Source organism: Lemur catta, chromosome 14 (assembly GCF_020740605.2).
Source record: "Lemur catta isolate mLemCat1 chromosome 14, mLemCat1.pri, whole genome shotgun sequence".
In the NCBI taxonomy this organism is placed as follows: Eukaryota; Metazoa; Chordata; class Mammalia; order Primates; family Lemuridae; genus Lemur; species Lemur catta.
The window spans coordinates 458,343-476,898 of record NC_059141.1 but is presented as its reverse complement, the minus strand read 5'-3'; the positions used below and the strand labels follow the sequence as shown (position 1 = coordinate 476,898).

The window sequence follows — 18,556 nt, the reverse complement described above, 5'->3', positions numbered from 1 at the left end:
GCTTGAGCAAGAATGAGGGGCTGAGGCTGCGTGGAGGGAGCGTGAGAATCGGCACAGGCAGGACCCTCGCCGGAGCCTGTCCCTGGGCCCCAGGAGGAGCAGCACGGCCCGGGGTGGGGGCTTCTCCTGAGGACGCCGGGCCGCGTGCGAACGTGAGCAAGCGCGTGCGACAGCCTGTGAGCGTGTGAGCAAGTGTGTGTCTGTGTGTGAGTGTGAGGCGTGTGAGTGTCTGTGTGTGAGTCTGTGAACAGGTGTGTGTGTGAGCGATTGTCTTTTAAAGAATTGAGAGAGTAAAGCATGTAGCGTTTTGCATTTGCGGCGTGTGGTGTGCTTCTCATCCGTGCTGGCGTCTCCGCTTCCATCCGGGGCTAGTTCCCTCCGCTGAGAACGCCCCCGGCCCAGCTCTGCCGGGTACAGATTCTCTGAATTTTCACTTATCTGAAAATATGTTTATTTTGTCTTTATTTCTTGAAGGGTATGTTTCCTGGACACAGAATTCTGGGTTGAGAAGTTCTTTCTTTCACCACTTTGAAGCTGCTATCCCATCTCCTGTGGGGACAGCTGTCCCTTTTGTCCTTGGTCTCTTTTTTTTTTTTTTTTTTTGAGAGAGAGAGTCTCGCTCTGTTGCCCGAGCTAGAGTGAGTGCCGTGGCGTCAGCCTAGCTCACAGCAGCCCCCAACTCCTGGGCTGAAGCGATCCTCCTGCGTCAGCCTCCCGAGTAGCTGGGACTACAGGCATGCGCCACCAAGCCCGGCTAATTTTTTTTTTTCTATATATATTTTTAGTTGGCCAGATAATTTGTTTCTATTTTTAGTAGAGACGGGGTCTCGCTCTTGCTCAGGCTGGTCTCGAACTCCTGACCTCGAGCGATCCGCCCGCCTTGGCCTCCCAGAGTGCCAGGATTACAGGCGTGAGCCACCGCGCCGGGCCATCCTTGGTCTCTTTTAGGTTGTCGTTTTGCACTGGCTGCTTTAGACATTTTTCCTTTATTTGCGGTTTTGGGGAGTTTGGCCATGATGTACCTACATGTGGCTGCTTTGTATTTATTCTGCTTTGTGTTGGTTGTGCTTCTTGGATCTGTGAATATGTGTTTTCATCAAATTTAGGAAAATTTTGGCCATGATTTCTTCAAAAAATTTTCCACCCCATTGTCTTACTCCTCTCCTTCTGGGACTCCAGACACAGGTACGTTAGACCATCTGACTGTCACACTGCATTCACCGTTGGCGTCATTTTCCTCTGTGTTGTTTAGACCGGATGATTCCATTGACCTGGTGACTCGGAGCTGCTGATACGTCACAAGGGGGCTGGACTTGCAGGGCATGGGCTGGGCTGGAGTCGGGGCACCCTGGTCACAGTGGTGACTGAGCCCCATTCAGGGTGGGCTCGCTCGTGGGGGCCTGTGGGGTGCCCCTTTTACCCACCCCCCAGGTCCGGGCTCTCTGCTGCAGAGTGTGACCCCTGCCAGCCCCTCACAGTGTCCGGGAGCCATTCCACCTGTCGCGTCCCATCAGACTTCTCCCCGTCAGACTCCAAGCATCCCCCACCCCCACACCGGTCCTCAGCCCCAAGGACACCCCGGCTCCTCTGTCAGAGGGAGGGGCCCACCCCGCCTCACGACGTCACTGGGTGCACGGGGCACACGCGTGGCCGGCGCCAGTGCTCCGGGGCCCGACCAGGCAGCCGATGCGCGTGGTGCCTGCGGCGCCTGCAGGATTCCTAGACCCCCAGGTGCAGAGACGGCCCTGCTGAGACCCGCCCAGCTCTGCTGCAGACGCTGTGAGATTCCAGGGCCGGGTGTCCCCTCCCCATTAGCCACGCTGACCCCCAGGAGCCACAGGGCTTGGCCCTTGGCCCTGGCTGGACGGGGTGTCTCCCTGCTGCACCTGCTGCAGAGAGTCACGTGCCTCACACGCTGCCCACGGGCTCTGAGCAGGGGCCCTGGGTGGGGGGTGCAGGGAGCGGCCCTCTGGGGGGCCCACGCACTGACCCCACACCTGTGCTGGGCACTGGCTGCCGGCAGGCGGTGGCCAAGGGCAGTGCCAGCCCTGTCTGCTCTGGCCTAGACCCCTCTCTCCCCGCCCTCCCCCTCTGCCTCCCTTTTCTCCCCGGAGATTCGCCTTGGACCCAGCAAACACACTGGCCTGAGTTATGTAAGCCCCTCTCGCAGCCGGGCAGATACATTTAAAAATAAAACTTGTCAGGTGGCATTACCTTCCCCTATCCTCAAAGTCGAGCTGTCTAAACTCGGGGCTATTTAAAGCCGCACCGGCAGCAGCGTGTACATTCGGGGCACAGGCTGTGCCTACTACGGGGGAGCAGGACACCCCCGGCCGCGGGGGAGGCCCCTCTGCTTGGCTTCTCCCCCACCTTCCTTTTGGCCGTGCCGGGGCTGGGGCCGATTCGGAAAGCAGCCCTGGGTGGGGCTGGGGCTGAGCAGGGCTGCAGAGACCTCTCTGCCCAGCGTGGGGGCACGAGACCAGGGCGACGGCACCTCTGCACCCCTGAAGGGACCGAGAGGAGATGGCTGCAAACCCAGAGGCCTGGGGGTGCGTCCTAGAGGGGCCCCTCACCAGTGCGGGCGCTCAGGGAATGTCCTGGCAGCAGCAGCGGCGTCTCGCCCACGAGCGCAGGAAGGAGGCCACGTCCTGGATCTGAATTCCCTTTTCCGGCCGATCGCACTTCTGAGTCCTCGCACCGTGTTCCTGTGGAGACAGGTCAAGCTGGCGCGAGGACGGCAGTGCCCGTCGGTGCCGGCCGCTCTGAGGCACAGGGCCTGGGGGGGGGGGGCGCGTCCTGCGAGGGGCCTTCCCATTGGCTGGGTCCTCGCAGGAGCAGGAACCGGCTTCTCCAAGTGAGGGACAGCGACAGTGACGCTGGAGACGCCCAAGGCCACCTGGGATTAAGCAGCATAGCTGGGCTTTGGACCCCAGAGTCCCCACGGAGGCAGGAAGGAACCCAGAGTGGGAGGCTGAGGAGCAGCCGGGACGGCCCCCGGACCTGCAGCGTCTCTGCCCAGACGCTGCATCTGCTCGGTAGACGTCGGTTCAACAGAAACACGGAGGAAGAATGAAGACGCTGCCCCAGAAAGGCTCAGAGCGCCTGAGCCATGTGTGTTCATTTCATCATGGTAACCTGAGCCACGAGGAACTTGCTGTTTATGTGCGTATTAAAAGGAAACGTGTGAAGAAGTAATTGCCTGCACCACAGTTATAAACTGCCGTCTCCATTTTATTTATCGCTATATAGGAAAACGGAAATGCAGCTCGCAATTTAGTGATTAGAACTTCACTGGCTTTCATTTCATATAATTGCATGTTGTTATTCAGCAAAACTCTTACCCTGTGTCTTTCTTTCCCGGTTCCTTTCTGACCTTGCGCAGGAGCCTGACCTCTCTCGTGGGGGTCGGCGAGGGGTTCACGTGCAGACGGGGCTACACTGTCCGCGTAGACGAGGCTACACTGTCCGCGTAGACTAGTGTCCGCCCCTTCCACTCTGGCTGCTTATTCAAGAGAAATAAGAGCACGTTCCCACATAGACTCGTAAAATATTTATCGCAGCTTTATTCATCATGGTGTAAACTTGAAATGACCCAAAAGCCCCTGCGCGGGTGACGGGACAGGCAGCACAGTTGCTCTGTGGGGTCCCCCCGCAACTCTGTGGGAAACTGCCAAGTTCTTTTCCCAAGTTTCACGTTTCCATCCCCGGACAATGAACATTCCGGCACCTCCAGGTCCTCACCAAGCCTTGACATGGTCAGTTTTTAAAATTTTAGTGAAGTAAAAGAGACAAGCACTAAAAAGACCCTATCCTGGCGGGACCAATCGAGGGGTTCCCCAGCGACGCTGCAGGAGGACTGGTGGGGTTTGTGTTTTGTGTTGGAAGCGCCGGTGGGCCCCGGCCGGGCAGTCCTGCCCCACAGGGACAGAGACCCTCGTGTGGAGATCACTCGAGGCTCCTCACTCGTGCTGGGGCCTGTGGGGCGGCTTATCTGGAAGGCCCGGCTGGTGGGGCCCGGCAGGGTGCCGGGGCCGGGCCAGGCCACGTCCTTTAAGGTCTTCAAGTGGGGACAAAGTGAGCCCAGGAGAGCCAGGCCCTGGGGACTGGGAGCTGCTTTTACCAACCTGTGTGTGCAGCGCTGTCCCTGCTCCCGATTTCCCAGGGACACACACAGCCCTCGAGGCCGAGAGACGACAAAGCCCAGCAGGACTCGGCTCTGCCCTCTGCGAAGTCCACGCTCCGCCCACCGACACTGCAGCCAGCTCCCCACGGAGGGACCGACCAACAACTTGCTTTGGCTTTTCCTGTCGTTCCAGCCTTTTCTATCAGGTCTGTGTGAGAAATCTGCCGATGGTGAAGTCATTGCTGCTGAAAGAATAAATATAATACGAAACACAATCTTTAAAAACCCCACGGCCGGGCGCGGTGGCTCTTGCCTGTAATCCCAGCACTCTGGGAGGCCAAGGCGGGAGGGTCGATTAAGCTCAGGAGTTCAAGATCAGCCTGAGCAAGAGCGAGACCCCGTCTCTACTAAACATAGAAAAAATTAGCCGGGTGTTGGTGGTGCCTGTAGTCCCAGCTACTGGGGAGGCTGAGGCAGGAGGATCCCTTAAGCCCAGGAGTGTGAGGTTGCTGTGAGCGAGGCTGACGCCATAGCACTCCAACCTGGGCGACAGAGTGAGACTATCTAAAAGAAAAAATCCCCAATATTCAGAAATCACTGGTTCTGACTTTCCTGTTGGGTTTTGCCTGAACAGGGGAAGTAACAGCCTTTAAATGCTGACAAAACTTGAAAAACCAACCGCCAGCCCGCCGGCTCCTCCCTCAGGTTACGTTCGAGACAAGAGGGACCTGGAGTCAGGACGGTGTTTGTTCGCGTGGCCGAGTGTTGAGGAGCGTCTGGGCCGGCTGCACACGCTCCCTGTCCCCTCCACCCCCGCCCACGCTGGGCCCCACCTGGGCGGAGGAAGCCAGCACCGAGGGGGTAGCAGATGCGGGGTCTCTCGTCCCTGCAGGAGCCGGGAGGCTGCCCTGGGCCTGGGCAGGGTCTGGGCCGCTGTCCCCAGCTCAGAGCCCTTGGGGGCCTGGTCTGGCCTTTGCCCCCCGTGGGGAGCAGTGTCTGGGGACTATGCCTTCTGCCGTTCTGGGCAAGTCACGTCTCTGGGGCGTGCTCTGCCCCACGGGGGCGCCTGCCTTCCCCGCCTGGAGCTCACCAGCCAAGGGGACACCCTCGAGTGGGGCAGAGGCCCCGAGACACTGCATCCTCCCTGCCCCAGCTGGGCGGCACCATGGCCCTGTCCCCAAGTGCCTCCTCGCCCACCGTGCAGACTTGGCCCTTCTGCCCCGGTGGGTACAGCAGAGCTGTGCCGGGCCCCATCACCAGCGCTGTCCTCAGCCAGCTTCCCCACCACCGGCTGTGCGGGACAGTGCGTGGCTCTGATTGCTGCAGCGTGGCCCGTGCAGGGCTGACGGGGACGCACAGGCGGAGTGCAGGGTGACACTGTGCTTTTCAGGAACACCCTGAGGTCGTCCGCTTTGGACTTTCTGTGCAAAGGTTTCGTGGGGTCAACAGTCCCTGGGTTCCCAGAACTCGGCTTTGTGGTACTGAAAGATTTCTGCTGCCACTGGTTTTATGTTTTTAGTTTTAATTTTTTTTTTAGAGCTGGGATCTAGCTATGTTGCCCAGGCTAGTCTTGAACTCCTGACCTCAGGAGATCCTCCCGCCTCGGCCTCCCACAGTCCTGGGACTACAGGCATGAGACACGTGTCCAGCTGGTTCTGTTTCCACGGGTTTTAAAATAATGTATGAAAAAGAGATGGAAGACAATCCTACTCAGCCGTGGCAGAATAGGTGGCCTTTTCCCTTAGCACGCGGATTTCTAGAACATAAGCCCCAGCGTGTGCGGTGGATCGTGGGCAGATAATCACAGTTAATAGAGATGAGTTAGCACTGACCACGACGTGGGAGCCAGACGAACCGAGGCTTTCCCTGACATTACAGCTGCAGCTCTGACAGGTTATGCATAATTTAATTCTTGCTTAATTGAGTTTTATTCTAAATATATTCTAAGGAAGAGCTCTCTATTTTTTAAAGTTTTTGCCTCCCTAGTCAGCAGACACCAGAGGAGCCAGAGGAGCTCTCTCCTCAAAAGGAGCTTTCTGTTCCCTGACGCGGGAGGTGAGGCAGCCGCTGTCCTGGCCTCGCCCTGCCAGGACGTGCTCTGGGGTAGAGTTCCAGGCTGCGATCTGGTTTTTAACACCATGATTGTATACAGCGGTTTTTGTGTTTTTTTTTTTTTTAAGAAGAAATAGGATTTTTCTACCCTGAAAAAAATAACATTTTGCTTTTGTAAAATCTATAAAGAAGCCTCTGTGATTTCTCTTTTGTTTCGTGCAACTTACCGAGCTGTGAGGCTGGAGTTTCCTTCCGGCGGGTCAGTATCTAACGACAGCTGAGGCTGCCTGGGCGAGGTGCTCTTTCTGGACAAACGAAAAAACACATTTTTCCAGATTTAGATAAAGGTGAAGGCTGTCTGGGGTTTGAAATGTTTCCCTTCTAGGTGGCATAAACATGCACCACACACACCCCTGAGATTCTTTCTGGCACCTTCCACGCCGGCTTGCAGGTGGGGGCCCCGCCTGCTGCACATCACCCGCCCTGTCCAGCTGGAGCTGCGGCTCCCAGAGGCGGCAGCAGCGTCCTGGTGGGGACGGGGCCAGCCGGCGAGGACCCCGGACACTCCCAGCTCACGCAGCGGCAGGCTGAGAGGAGGATGCAGGGGACGTGGCCCAGGTGCAGCCGCGTGGCCTGGGCCCCTCCCGTGGCCCTCTGGGAGTGGGGCAGGCTCCACGCACCTCGTTAGCTGCCGCTGGACTCGTGTGTCCAGGACGGAGTCAGAGTCTGTGGTGAAGACGCCTCCTGGGAGCAGCACAGGCCAGAAACAGGTGCCTCATCCCGAGGGGGCAGGTGTCCCCACGTCCTGGATGCCAAGCCCACGGGTGGTGCCGCCGACAGCCCACACGCGTGTGTCTGGGCTGTGAGTCGTCCTCAGGAGCATGTGCCATCAGGAGCACCAGCCACGAGCCAGGCCTTCGGGCACGTCCTCTCTGCACCTCGCTCGGGGCCCACCACGCTCGGGCCCTGGTCACGGCAGAGTCAGAGTGAGGCACTGCCGCAGCTGGTGGTGGTCTCGGGCAGGGGATGGAAGCTTCTAGAACCAGAGTGTTCATCTGAAACTAGGAGCCGAACTGGGTCCCCTAATGTCGTGGCACCTGCTGTTCTAGTTCCTGGCGCTGCGTGGACGCCGGCTGGGCGGGGGCTGCCTTGGCCAGTGGAGCTGCCCGCGTTCGAGCAGCCACTCGAGTCCTGGGGGGGGGCCGTGTGCCGGCTCAGGTGAGCGTCCTCGTGGGCGTCAGAGCTGGGACCGAGCCGCCCCGGGGCAGCATTCAGAGCACCAGCTGTGCCCACTCCAGCCGTGCACACGGCCACGGCTCAGTGTCCCACGGCACCCAGAGAGGCACGTCAGGGCCTCCCGTCACCTCACACCCTGGGACAGGCTGGCCTGGGCGTGACGACAGGACTGGAAACGCGTCACCTCCCAGCGAGCGACTGCACAGCAGCGGCGGTGGTGCCCACGCGGGCAGAGACGCCGCGTGAGAAGGGGCTGGGCGCGTGCGGCCGTGTGCACCGAGCCCACGCCCTGCCAGGGCCCCGTGCGCAGGACAATCTCCCAGACTCCAGCCGCAGACGGAACCCGCAGCCTGGTGCCGCCCGGGCTCCTCGCTCTTCCCCAGACAGTGTCCCCAGGCGCCCGCTGGCTTTAGCCCGTCCTCCTCTGACAAGACCACCAGGCGCAGAGGCGAGTTCAAGGTTCAGACGCATGCGCGGTGCCGCCGTGTGCTGGGAGTTGGCGCAGCCCGCAGGGGGTAATTCACACCCTAAATGGAATATTAGAAGGTTCGCGTGAACCTGCAGAGCAGGTTTGCCCTTTTTTCTGCAAGGAAACCCGCGTGGCAACGCTGGACCCGGCTGTGACCCGAGGGCTGGGGCCGCCAGCCTGCACGGCGAGGGCTGCTCTGAGGCCCAGGCCGCAGACAGTGAGGACCCCACACGCCCCTTGCGCCTCACCCGGGGCCCTAAAATGCCAGACGACGCCGGGACCCCTGGGCAGCCACACCCAGGCCTGGGAAGGGGGACAGGCAGGGCCCCCGGCTGAGCCACACGCGGCTCTGCGTCAGCCAGGCGGACGCGGGACGGCTGCGGCAGCTCTCGGCCAGTCTCCATGCTGACCCCGGCTTGTCCGGCTGCCTGGTGCCCCAAGCAAGGACCTGGGTCCCCCTAGCGCCCTGGAGCCCCATGAAGTCTCTGTCGATGGAGACGAGGCAAGAAAGCCCCCGACATCGGGGGGTGAGGGGGAGCTGGGAGCGCGCAGAGCCATCCCCGGTGATCGGTGACCGCGGGTCTGTCTGAAACGGTCGTCCCGACCCTCGGTTTGGCAGGTCGTTAGGAATTCTGTGCGCACGGCTCGTGCTGAATAATAAATCAGACCGTCCTGGCATGATTAATTTTTTTTAAACGAGCTATTTGCATATGGTGATTAATCACGGCCCAGCAGGAAGCCACTGAGGCTGGAGCCGGAGGAGCCGGTCAGGCGCCAGCGTCTGTGTCCTGGGTGTGCAGAGCCCGAGCCCCAGCCCCGCACAGGACACGCACACTCGGAGCACGTCTGCCCTGCCCAGCCTCGGCCCCTCGGCCCCACGACCGACTCCCCAGCACCAGCACTCCCCACCCTCTGGGAGAACCCCGGCCGAAATGACTGCAGCGGCTCACAGAACACCCAGGGTGGGCCTTAAATTGGGGCCGAGGACACCCAGGCTGGTGGCCCAAGACTCTCGGCCCAACTGGCATCCTGGGCAGCTCCCGAGAGGAGCCCGGCACCAGACACGGCAGGCTCCGGCCAGATGGCGCAGGACTGGGCAAACCACGCCCCGGCCCAGGGCAGCCTGGAAACCACGGCAGCTTCCCGTGGCCAACACTGGACAGCTGTCCCTGCAGACACGGAGGAGCCGAGGCCAGAGGCACCTTGGAGGGGAGGGCCAGGAGGCTGCTCAGCAGGGCCCTCGCGGGCCCCAGACAAGGGACGGGGACTATGGCGAGGGCAGGTGGCTCCTTCTCACATGTGGATGCCGCGTTCCCGCCAGGGCAGCCCAAGGGCAGGCCGGGGACAGGAGGCTCAGGCCCTGGAAGCCCAGCCAGCAAGGGCCGGCCGGCGCCCTCTCCCCACCGCCCAGGGAGCCAGTGCTGGGTCCAGCCGCCCTCTGCAACGGAGCTGGCGCCAGCAGGGGCCCGAAGCTCACCATCCAGGAAGCGCCACCTCCGAGCCCCTGCCCGCCTGCCCAGAGTCCTGGGACCATCCTCCTGGGAACACACTCACCTCCACGCCCCCAGGGGGGCCTGTGCCCTGGCATCTCCAGCAGGGTGACCAGCATCCGCCAGGACACCACAGGGACGCCTGGACACCGTGGCCTCTCTCTGTGCTGGGGCCCCTGACTCCAGGAGTGAGGAGCTCTGGGGACAGAGGTGCGAGGACACAGACAGGCTGTCAGCTCAGCACTGGGCTCCTCCCACCCTCTGCGGCCTCAGGAGTTGACGCCACGTCTGGGGGGTGGGGACACCTGGAGCTCAGTGTCCGGCCAGCCGTGTGCTGACTGATGGCACCAGAGTCCCCTCTGCTCTCGGTGGGCTCCCAGAACGTGCCCCGGAGGCTTTTGCTGTGGAATCACCCAGTTTCCCAGGGCCGCACGCACCCCGTGCACACCGAGGGTGGGCCAGGCCGCGGGGGTGAGCACAGAGCCACCCGGGGCAGCCAGGGGCTCGCAGGGGACCTTTCCTGCCTTGGTAAGTGCCAGGGTCCCCTGGGGCTCAGCTCTGAGAGGCCCCGGGGCCGACTGCCCCTCCCGGGCCCGCGGCGCGTGCAGACAGGGCTGCGCCGGGCAGGGGGGCTCGAGGGACGGCGGGGAACGACTGTGATGAAGATGGCTAAAGAGGACACATCAGCACATTTTCACACGTTTATCAAAGGGAAACACTGAAAACATCCTGGAAATGTGATTTTCCCTCTCGCTGAGCATGTCATTAATCCTGAGTCGACACACACCCCACCTGGACACACCCCACCTGGACACACACCCCACATGGACACCCCCCACCTGGACACACCCCCCACCTGGACACACCCCACCTGGACACCCCACACCTGGACACCCCCCACCTGGACACAACCCACCTGGACACACCCCACCTGGACACCCCCCCACCTGGACACCCCCCACCTGGACACACCCCACCTGGACACACCCCCCACCTGGACACCCCCCACCTGGACACAACCCACCTGGACACACCCCACCTGGACACACTCCCCACCTGGACACACCCCACCTGGACACACCCCCCACATGGACACACCCCACCTGGACACACCCCCCACATGGACACACCCCACCTGAACACCCCACACCTGGACACCCCCCACCTGGACACAACCCACCTGGACACACTCCCCACCTGGACACACCCCACCTGGACACACCCCCCACATGGACACACCCCACCTGGACACCCCACACCTGGACACCCCACACCTGGACACAACCCACCTGGACACACCCCACCTGGACACCCCCCCCACCTGGACACACCCCACCTGGACACACCCCACCTGGACACACCCCACACCTGGACACCCCCCACCTGGACACAACCCACCTGGACACACCCCACCTGGACACACTCCCCACCTGGACACACCCCACCTGGACACACCCCCCACATGGACACACCCCACCTGGACACACCCCCCACATGGACACACCCCACCTGGACACACCCCCCACATGGACACACCCCACCTGGACACAACCCACCTGGACACACTCCCCACCTGGACACACCCCACCTGGACACACCCCCCACATGGACACACCCCACCTGGACACACCCCACCTGGACACCCCCCTCCTGGACACCCCCCACCTGGACACACACACCCCTGGACACACCCCCCCACCTGGACACACCACACCTGGAGCCCAGCCGTGAACCCCATGACCCTGCACAGGCTGGGTGAATCAAGACACAGGCAGTGCTGGGTCCCTGCCTCAAGCCACCTGCTCAGGGACGTCTGCCTTGTTGCAGGGGAACCGTCCCAGCCAGGGGACTGCCACGAGGGAGGGGTCACTCTCCTGTGGACAGAAGGAGTCTCGGATGGCACCCAGAGTCGTGGACAGGTCCTCACCGTGGCCACACGCCCTGCCTGTGTAGCTCACGGGCACCCACTCCACAGTCACTCAATGACTCGAGTGTCAGATTCATTCCTGACACTCAGACAAGACATGCTGAGCACCCAGACAGGTGGCCAAGGCCCAGAGGCCCAGGGTCATGGGAAATGTCCCACAAAGAGAAAGCAACGCCATGGGGACCTGTCATCCTCACATGGGCTATCTCCACGCTCACCGTCCACGCCAGGCCCTGCGTCTGCGCGGGAGCCATGACTCGTGAGGAGGGGCAGGGGGCAGGGGTACAGCACGGGCCATCCATCCGCCCGAGTCTGCCAGGACGTCCTTGCCAAAGGCAGCTGAGAAGGCTAATTTAGAAGGAATAAAATGAATGATACTCACCTTGCTGAAAACCTTGTCCAAAATAGTCTCCCTCCCTGTGCACATTGCTGGGGACTTTGAGACCCGTGACGAACAGAGAAGCAGCTTCAGGCTCCGAAATCCTGGAGTGGGAGCTGCCCAGGCCACATGGCCACGAGAAGGCCTGGCCCATCCGGCATCCGTCACCCCGTGGCTGTGGGTCCCCAGGGACAGCCACATGGCCCAGGGCCCCCTTGCAGCTGTAGGAGGGAACATGGACTGGCCTCGGGACAGGCGAGAGCCGTGTTCGGAGTACATGTGGTGCTTGCCTGGGCACAGGGTCCCATCGAGGCAGGGGCCCCCGGACCTGACCCGGGACAGGCTCAGGCTGGGGCAGAGACACTCTCAGGCGAGCAGCCGTCACCAGAACCCAGACGGTGACAGGCGCAGGGACTCCCGGCATTGCCACAGATCCCCAGAGCCGGTGCCTCGGGGTGGACGGCCCGTGGGGCAGGCCTGCCCTCCAGGCGTGTGCTGTGCCCGGGCAGGCAGCAGACGGCAGGGAGGGAGGAGCCCCTGAGGGGACCGGGTGGCACCTTGAGGTCAGCAGAGACAGGCAGACGTGTGTGGCAGGAGGGACGTGCAGGACGCAGCCAGCATGGGGCACCCGCTGCCCCTTCCGACCGGAGCACTGTGGAGGGCAGGGGAGGAGCTTCTACCCACACGGGATTTCACGTGTTCTCCGCACGGGAGACGGAGACTGTAGCAGATCCGGTGCTAACGGATGACCGCGACGACCACCGCGTGGTGCATGTGGGTCGGGACGTCACAGACTCGCGAGTGTTCGCCTACGTGTTTGTCCACTGTGCCTCAGCAAAGCTGGAAGGACGGGGTTTGTGGCTGCAGCCCCACCCCCACTGTCCGTGGCCTGCTGGGGACGGAGCCACAGAGCTCCACCGCCCCCCACCCCCAGTCTGTGGAAAAATTGTCTTCCATGAAACTGGTCCCTGGTGGCAGAAAGGTTGGGGACCACTGCCCCACAGAGTACCACAGTGACACCAGCAACACGGCTTTCAGATGCAATTGTGAAACTTCTAGTTCATTGACTGTCTCCATGTGGGGTGGAGGACAGGGACAGACAGAGAGTGAAGTACTGTGAGCACCTCACGGGGGGGCAGGGGAGCACCTCATGGGGAGGAGGAGGGGCAGGAGAGCACCTCATGGGGAGGAGGGGGAGGGGAGCACCTCACAGGGAGGAGGGGGAGGGGGGCAGGGGAGCACCTCATGGGGAGGAGGAGGGGCAGGGGAGCACCTCAGGGAGGAGGGGGAGGGGAGCACCTCACAGGGAGGAGGGGGCAGGGAGCACCTCACGGGGGGCAGGGGAGCACCTCACAGGGAGGAGGAGGAGGGGCAGGGGAGCACCTCATAGGGAGGGGGGAGGGGAGCACCTCACAGGGAGGAGGGGGCAGGGAGCACCTCACGGGGGGCAGGGGAGCATCTCACAGGGAGGAGGGGGCAGGGGAGCATCTCACAGGGAGGAGGGGCGAGGGGAGCACCTCACAGGGTGGGGGGCAGGGGAGCACCTCACGGGGAGGAGGGGGCAGGGGAGCACCTCACGGGGAGGAGGGGGCAGGGGAGCTCCTCACGGGGAGGAGGGGCAGGGGAGCACCTCACGGGGAGGAGGGGCAGGGGAGCACCTCACGGGGAGGAGGAGGGGGCAGGGGAGCACCTCACGGGGGGCAGGGGAGCATCTCACAGGGAGGAGGGGCAGGGGAGCATCTCACGGGGAGGAGGGGCAGGGGAGCACCTCACGGGGAGGAGGGGCAGGGGAGCACCTCACAAGGATGAGGGGCAGGGGAGCACCTCAGGGAGGAGGGGCAGGGGAGCACCTCATGGGGAGGAGGGGGCAGGGGAGCACCTCACGGGGAGGAGGGGGCAGGGGAGCACCTCACGGGGAGGAGGAGGGGGCAGGGGAGCACCTCACGGGGGGGCAGGGGAGCATCTCACAGGGAGGAGGGGCAGGGGAGTACCTCACAAGGAGGAGGGGCAGGGGAGCACCTCACGGGGAGGAGGGGCAGGGGAGCACCTCACGGGGAGGAGGGAGCAGGGGAGCACCTCACGGGGAGGAGGGGCAGGGGAGCACCTCACGGGGAGGAGGAGCAGCTGAGCAGTGTGTCACTCCACCTGGCTCCGCACCTGTGCACAGCTGGGCTTTGTTTTTCCGCTGTCCATAGAGAACTGGAGTCAGGCCATACTTGCCAGGGGCTGTTCAAGGGACTCTGAGACGTGGTGGACGGGGACGTACGCTGTCTCCGTCCTCACACGTCACACTGTCCCCATTCTGCCACGGGCTGACAGATGGGTGCTCAGCTCAGCTCAGAGTCAGGTGCGGCAGATGGGGCCAGGCCCGCTGCCCCGCCGGGCTCCCTGCTCTCCCCGCCCCATCCTGACGACGCCGCCGGGTGGCCTTGTCCTCTGGGCTCTCTGGCCAGGTGACCGAGCCCCCGCCCTTCCCCTCGCCCCCTTCCCCTCTCGAGGTTTCTGGCCTTTCCTCCCAATCCTCCCACTCAGCAACGTCACCTTTGATTTTGGAGGCGCCTTCTCTCTGAGTCTCCTCTTCTTCTTCCTCTGAGTCTTCTTCTCCCCCAACACCTTGTTTGGGTTTCTGGTTATAGATTATCCCAGGCCTCGGGCCTCTCAGTATCGCGAGCAGGCGTGACATGGCGTGTTTGGGAGGGAACTTCCTTTGTCTCCAGCTGTGCTGCGTGTGGCCCCTCAGCCCCGGGGCCGGATGTGTAGTTCGCGGGGTGCGCCCAGCGCTCAGACCCAGGGAGGGGTGGGGGCGGCGGCGAGCGCAGTCGCCCTGCCTGTGCGTGTCGTTGATTCGTCCACATCACTGATGAGTTCCAGGGTTAACTTGGGCGTCGGCGGCGGCTGCATGGACGGCTCCCCGCTCGGGCCTCTCTGCCTGAGCACCGGGGTCACTGGCGTCTGCAAGGCAGCAGCACCCGGCACCTTCGATCCACTTCCGTTTCTTCCCAAACGCTTAGGGGGTTAGAGCATTTCACCTCTTCCCTGGGAAATAGAGTTCACTTGGCCCCCGGGATCGACATGGTGATTTCAAGTCACCTGGAGAACATAAAGGACATTGGGCTCCCCAGGCTGCACTGAGCCCTGCCCCCCCCCACAGGACAGGTGGACGACGTCCTCTGAGCCCTGCCCCCCACGGGACAGGTGCACGATGTCCTCTGAGCCCTGCCCCCCACACAATGGGTGTTTGGTGCTCAGAGTCGGAGGGAGGAAAGTGCTCCAAGATGAAGCTTGTGTCAAATTCCAGTCTTACAGTCGAATGCAGATACCTCATTAAGAGGCCAATCATTTCTAAAGGTTAAATATGATGGTGCTTAAAACATAATTCTAGCTGTTTAAATTTAGGGCACTGAACAGCGTTCAGCCCAAGCATGTTCCCTGGCTCCAGGCGGTAACGTCCCCTCGATGGTGAAGCTGCGTGTTTGCTCTCACGCCCACCTGGGCGCCGCGGGCAGACTCGGTTTCCCGCTGAAAGTCCGCAGCCCTGCCAGCGGTTCTCCCTTCTCCCCCAGACCCGGGTGTCCCTGCGTCCTTGGTGGGGACGTGAGCCTCCCCCTGCCTCAGGCTGCTGTCTCCCGTCCTCTGGGTTGGCCTTTGCCCCCCAGGAACCGTCTGGAGGGCTGGGGGCACCAACCAGGGCTTCTCCAGTTGCTCTGTCTGGTGTCGTTCACATGCTGGGGACTCACACCCCCGCCCGCCCCGTGGAGGCCTGGAGCACCCGCCACAAGCGTCAGGCCACCCACCTGGCCCAGGTGGCCTTGAACGTAACCTACACGGAATCGTATGTCACGCTTTTCCGTCAGTGAAACTCATCCACGCAGCAACAGTCCCGCTCTTTTCAGAGACAGGGTCTTGTCCCCCTTTTAATTGCTGTGTGGCATTTCTCATCTGAATGCGCCACAGATCATTTGTTCTACTGTGGATGAGCGTTTAGGCTGTTTCCCAAGTTTAGCTTTTAGGGAAAATCCTGGTAAGAACATCCTGTGCTCTCGCTGGTACACATCAGTACTCATTTTCTGGGTAATTTCCCGGGATTAGATTTTGGGGTCGTAGCGAGCACGTACTTGAGCATCAGCAGATGCCACCTGACGCTGCTTTCCAAGGTGCTGTGCCAGCGCGCACGGCACAGAAGCGGGTTCCCGCAGCGCCACACGTGTGCCACGCAGCTCTGCCAGTGCCGCTCAGGCGGGCTGTGCCGGGCGGCTTCGTCCCGCCCCCTCGGAGACTCGGGGTGTTAAGTGACTTATGATGAGCTCCCCGGCCTTTCAGGTGTCTGCTTTTGTGACGTGCCATTCACGTCTTTGCCTGCTTTTTGGGGGTATCGTTGTTCTTTTTGATCGTTGATTTGTCGTTCTAGATGCATTTTGAATCACGTGTACCTACATCTGAACAACAATCTTTGCAAGTCACAGCTTCCTCTGTAGCTCCCCTCTCCGTCCCACCAGGCCTGCGAGCGCCTCGGGTCGGCGTTTTGTCCCCGGCGTGAAGCCGGCTCCGCCCCTCGCCCCCCACCGCAGTCGACTCGGTGGCACCTGCTGCCGGCACCAGCCTCCCTGACCAGGCGCCGCGGCTCTGCTGTCCTAAGTCAGACAGCTGTGGACGCGTGGACGGTTTCTGGGCTCTCCTCTGTTCCCTCCGGCCGTGTGTCCTCCAGGTGCTGCCTGCAGAGTTACCGCAGCTTTGGAGGAACCTCGGCACTTGGGAGCGGAAGGCAGGCAGCGTCCATTCCTCAGAGATTGCCTTGGAGCCAGGAGGGACACGCGCTCCACCCCGGGCTGGGCAGGGCACGGCCGAGGAGCTCTGCGGGACGGGGGACGCAGTGGGGGGGCTGAGAGCCACACGCAGGCGGCCTCGGGGTCAGCGTGTGGGGGGCCCAGACCAGACGGACACACGCGGGCCTCCCCTGCAGGAAGTCGGTTCCTGGCAGAGTCTGGCCGAGACGGGCATCACCCGGGGGTGAGGGACGTCACTGTGCCCTATGCCACAGCACTGTGACCTGCCAGACGGAGTGGCCTGGGGAGGACCCGCGAGGACCCGCGGGAAGTCGGGGCGAGTCCCTCACGCCTGGGCCGCCACCACTGGAGCCCCCGGCTGCCGTGCCAGGTGCCGGACACACCTGGGCTCCCCGCACCTGGCTGGGAACCGGAGGGCCGCAAGCGCCATGTTTGCAGAAGTTGCGTGTCGAGATTCTCAGTTCGTTCCCGGTTTGATGCCACGTACTGGCAGCGTCTTCCCTCTCACGGTCTGTAAAGTCGCGTGGGACGACCTGGGCTTCTCACGTCCTCCTGCACAGCGCCCGCCCCGGGGCACACACGGGGGTCTCGGGTCTGGACTGTCAACCCGCAGACGGCCCTGCAGATGGAGCTGCAGCCGCCCAGAACACGGCGTCTGTATCTGTCCCCACTTTCCCGGCAACAAACAGCCAGCGGCGGCGACTCGTTTGCGGAAACTGCTTCTGGAACAGTTATTTTTACCTCGTCTCGTAAGCATCTCACCCGCCCGCCCACCCCACACGGGCAGGCACAGTGCTGCGTCCCGGGGCCCAGGCGGGCGAGGACCCAGGGGCTGCAGGAGCCTGGGCGCTTCTGGGACCAGGGCTGGGGACCCTCCCCGTCCCAGAGGTGGCAAAGGCCCTCTGACGTCACGCGGCTTGCAGCCCAGGCCTCACAGCAGGTCAGGGGCAGCGGGCTCTGTCAACACACTCGCACACGCTCGCACACGCTTGCCTTTTACGTGACATCCTCTGCCTGGGACAGGGGCAGAAAGCCCAGCACCACGACCGTCCAGGACACCTGTGTCTTGGTGATGCCTCCCCTTGCTCCATGCGGATCAGTTTGACACGAATCCCAGACATTTTGTCATCGACCATAAATATTCCGAGTGCGTTGCGGAAAGATAATGGCTCGGTTGTAAATAGCCATGATGTCACTGCTGACTCTAAACATTAGCGGTAACTTTTCTTCATTTAATCAAATATTAAGCCCAGGTCCACATTTTGTGGGTTGTCTCCTGATGTTTACAGTTTACTGTTCAATTCCAGACCCACAGGGGCCCCTGCGTGGCGGCTGCCGGGGTGGCCTCCCGTGGCGCCGGGCCGCAGCCATCCACCGACTTCCTTTTCTGTTGGCACGGATTTCGCCGGGTCTTCGTCCTGCCGTGTTTCCCACCTGGGCCAGGGCTGGGGCCCGTGGTGCTGCTCACGGGGTCTCGGGGCCCCTGCGGGTCTTACAGTCGCAGCCGCGTCTCGAGGCCTCGGTGGTTCGGGGATCTCACGGCCGGCGGCTCAGAGGTGGCGCGTGGCTCCCTCGAGACAGGCGCTGCCACGTCAAGGCTCGTCAGGGCCTGAGAAAGCCTGTCTGTCCTCGCTGCCTCCTGACAGCCAGACACTTCCGCAGAGAGAAGCCACCACCCCTCCCCTGCTGGGAGACCCCCGAGGCCACCCTCCCCGGGAAGGCAGGGGGACATTTGCTGTTTCCCTGTCCTGACGCTGGTGTCCCTGACTCCTCTGCCCCCGCAGCCCTGTGTGGCCCGTGCTCCTGAGTCCCCCGGGACGGGCTGGGTGGCCTTGACTTTGGTGCGCGACACCTGGGGCTCAAGTTCTCTCCCTGTCGCAGGCCCAGAGCCGCCTTCTCCCCCAGCCCTGGCTCCGGGCCGGGCCGTGGTGTCCAGCGCACCGACTGCCACGCGAGGAAAAATTTCTTTCCTTGGGGCCATGGTGTTTTATTACAAAAATAGAATAAAAACTTCAAAAACAAAACAATCCTTCCTAATTTAATGACAAATTTATTTTTTATTGTTTTCTGTGCATGAGTTGTGTGAAACTTAAAGA

At 62.2% G+C, this 18,556-nt stretch overlaps 1 long non-coding RNA gene across 1 annotated transcript; it reads right to left on the bottom strand.

The window, feature by feature from the left end:
• Positions 1–4,230: 4,230 nt before the first annotated feature.
• On the bottom strand, positions 4,231–6,987 carry LOC123650347. Its single transcript, XR_006739325.1, has 3 exons — positions 6,856–6,987; positions 6,403–6,480; positions 4,231–4,368 (listed from the first exon to the last, which is right to left on the bottom strand). It is a non-coding gene; the product is annotated as an uncharacterized LOC123650347 (long non-coding RNA).
• Between the last annotated feature and the right edge of the window lie 11,569 nt (positions 6,988–18,556).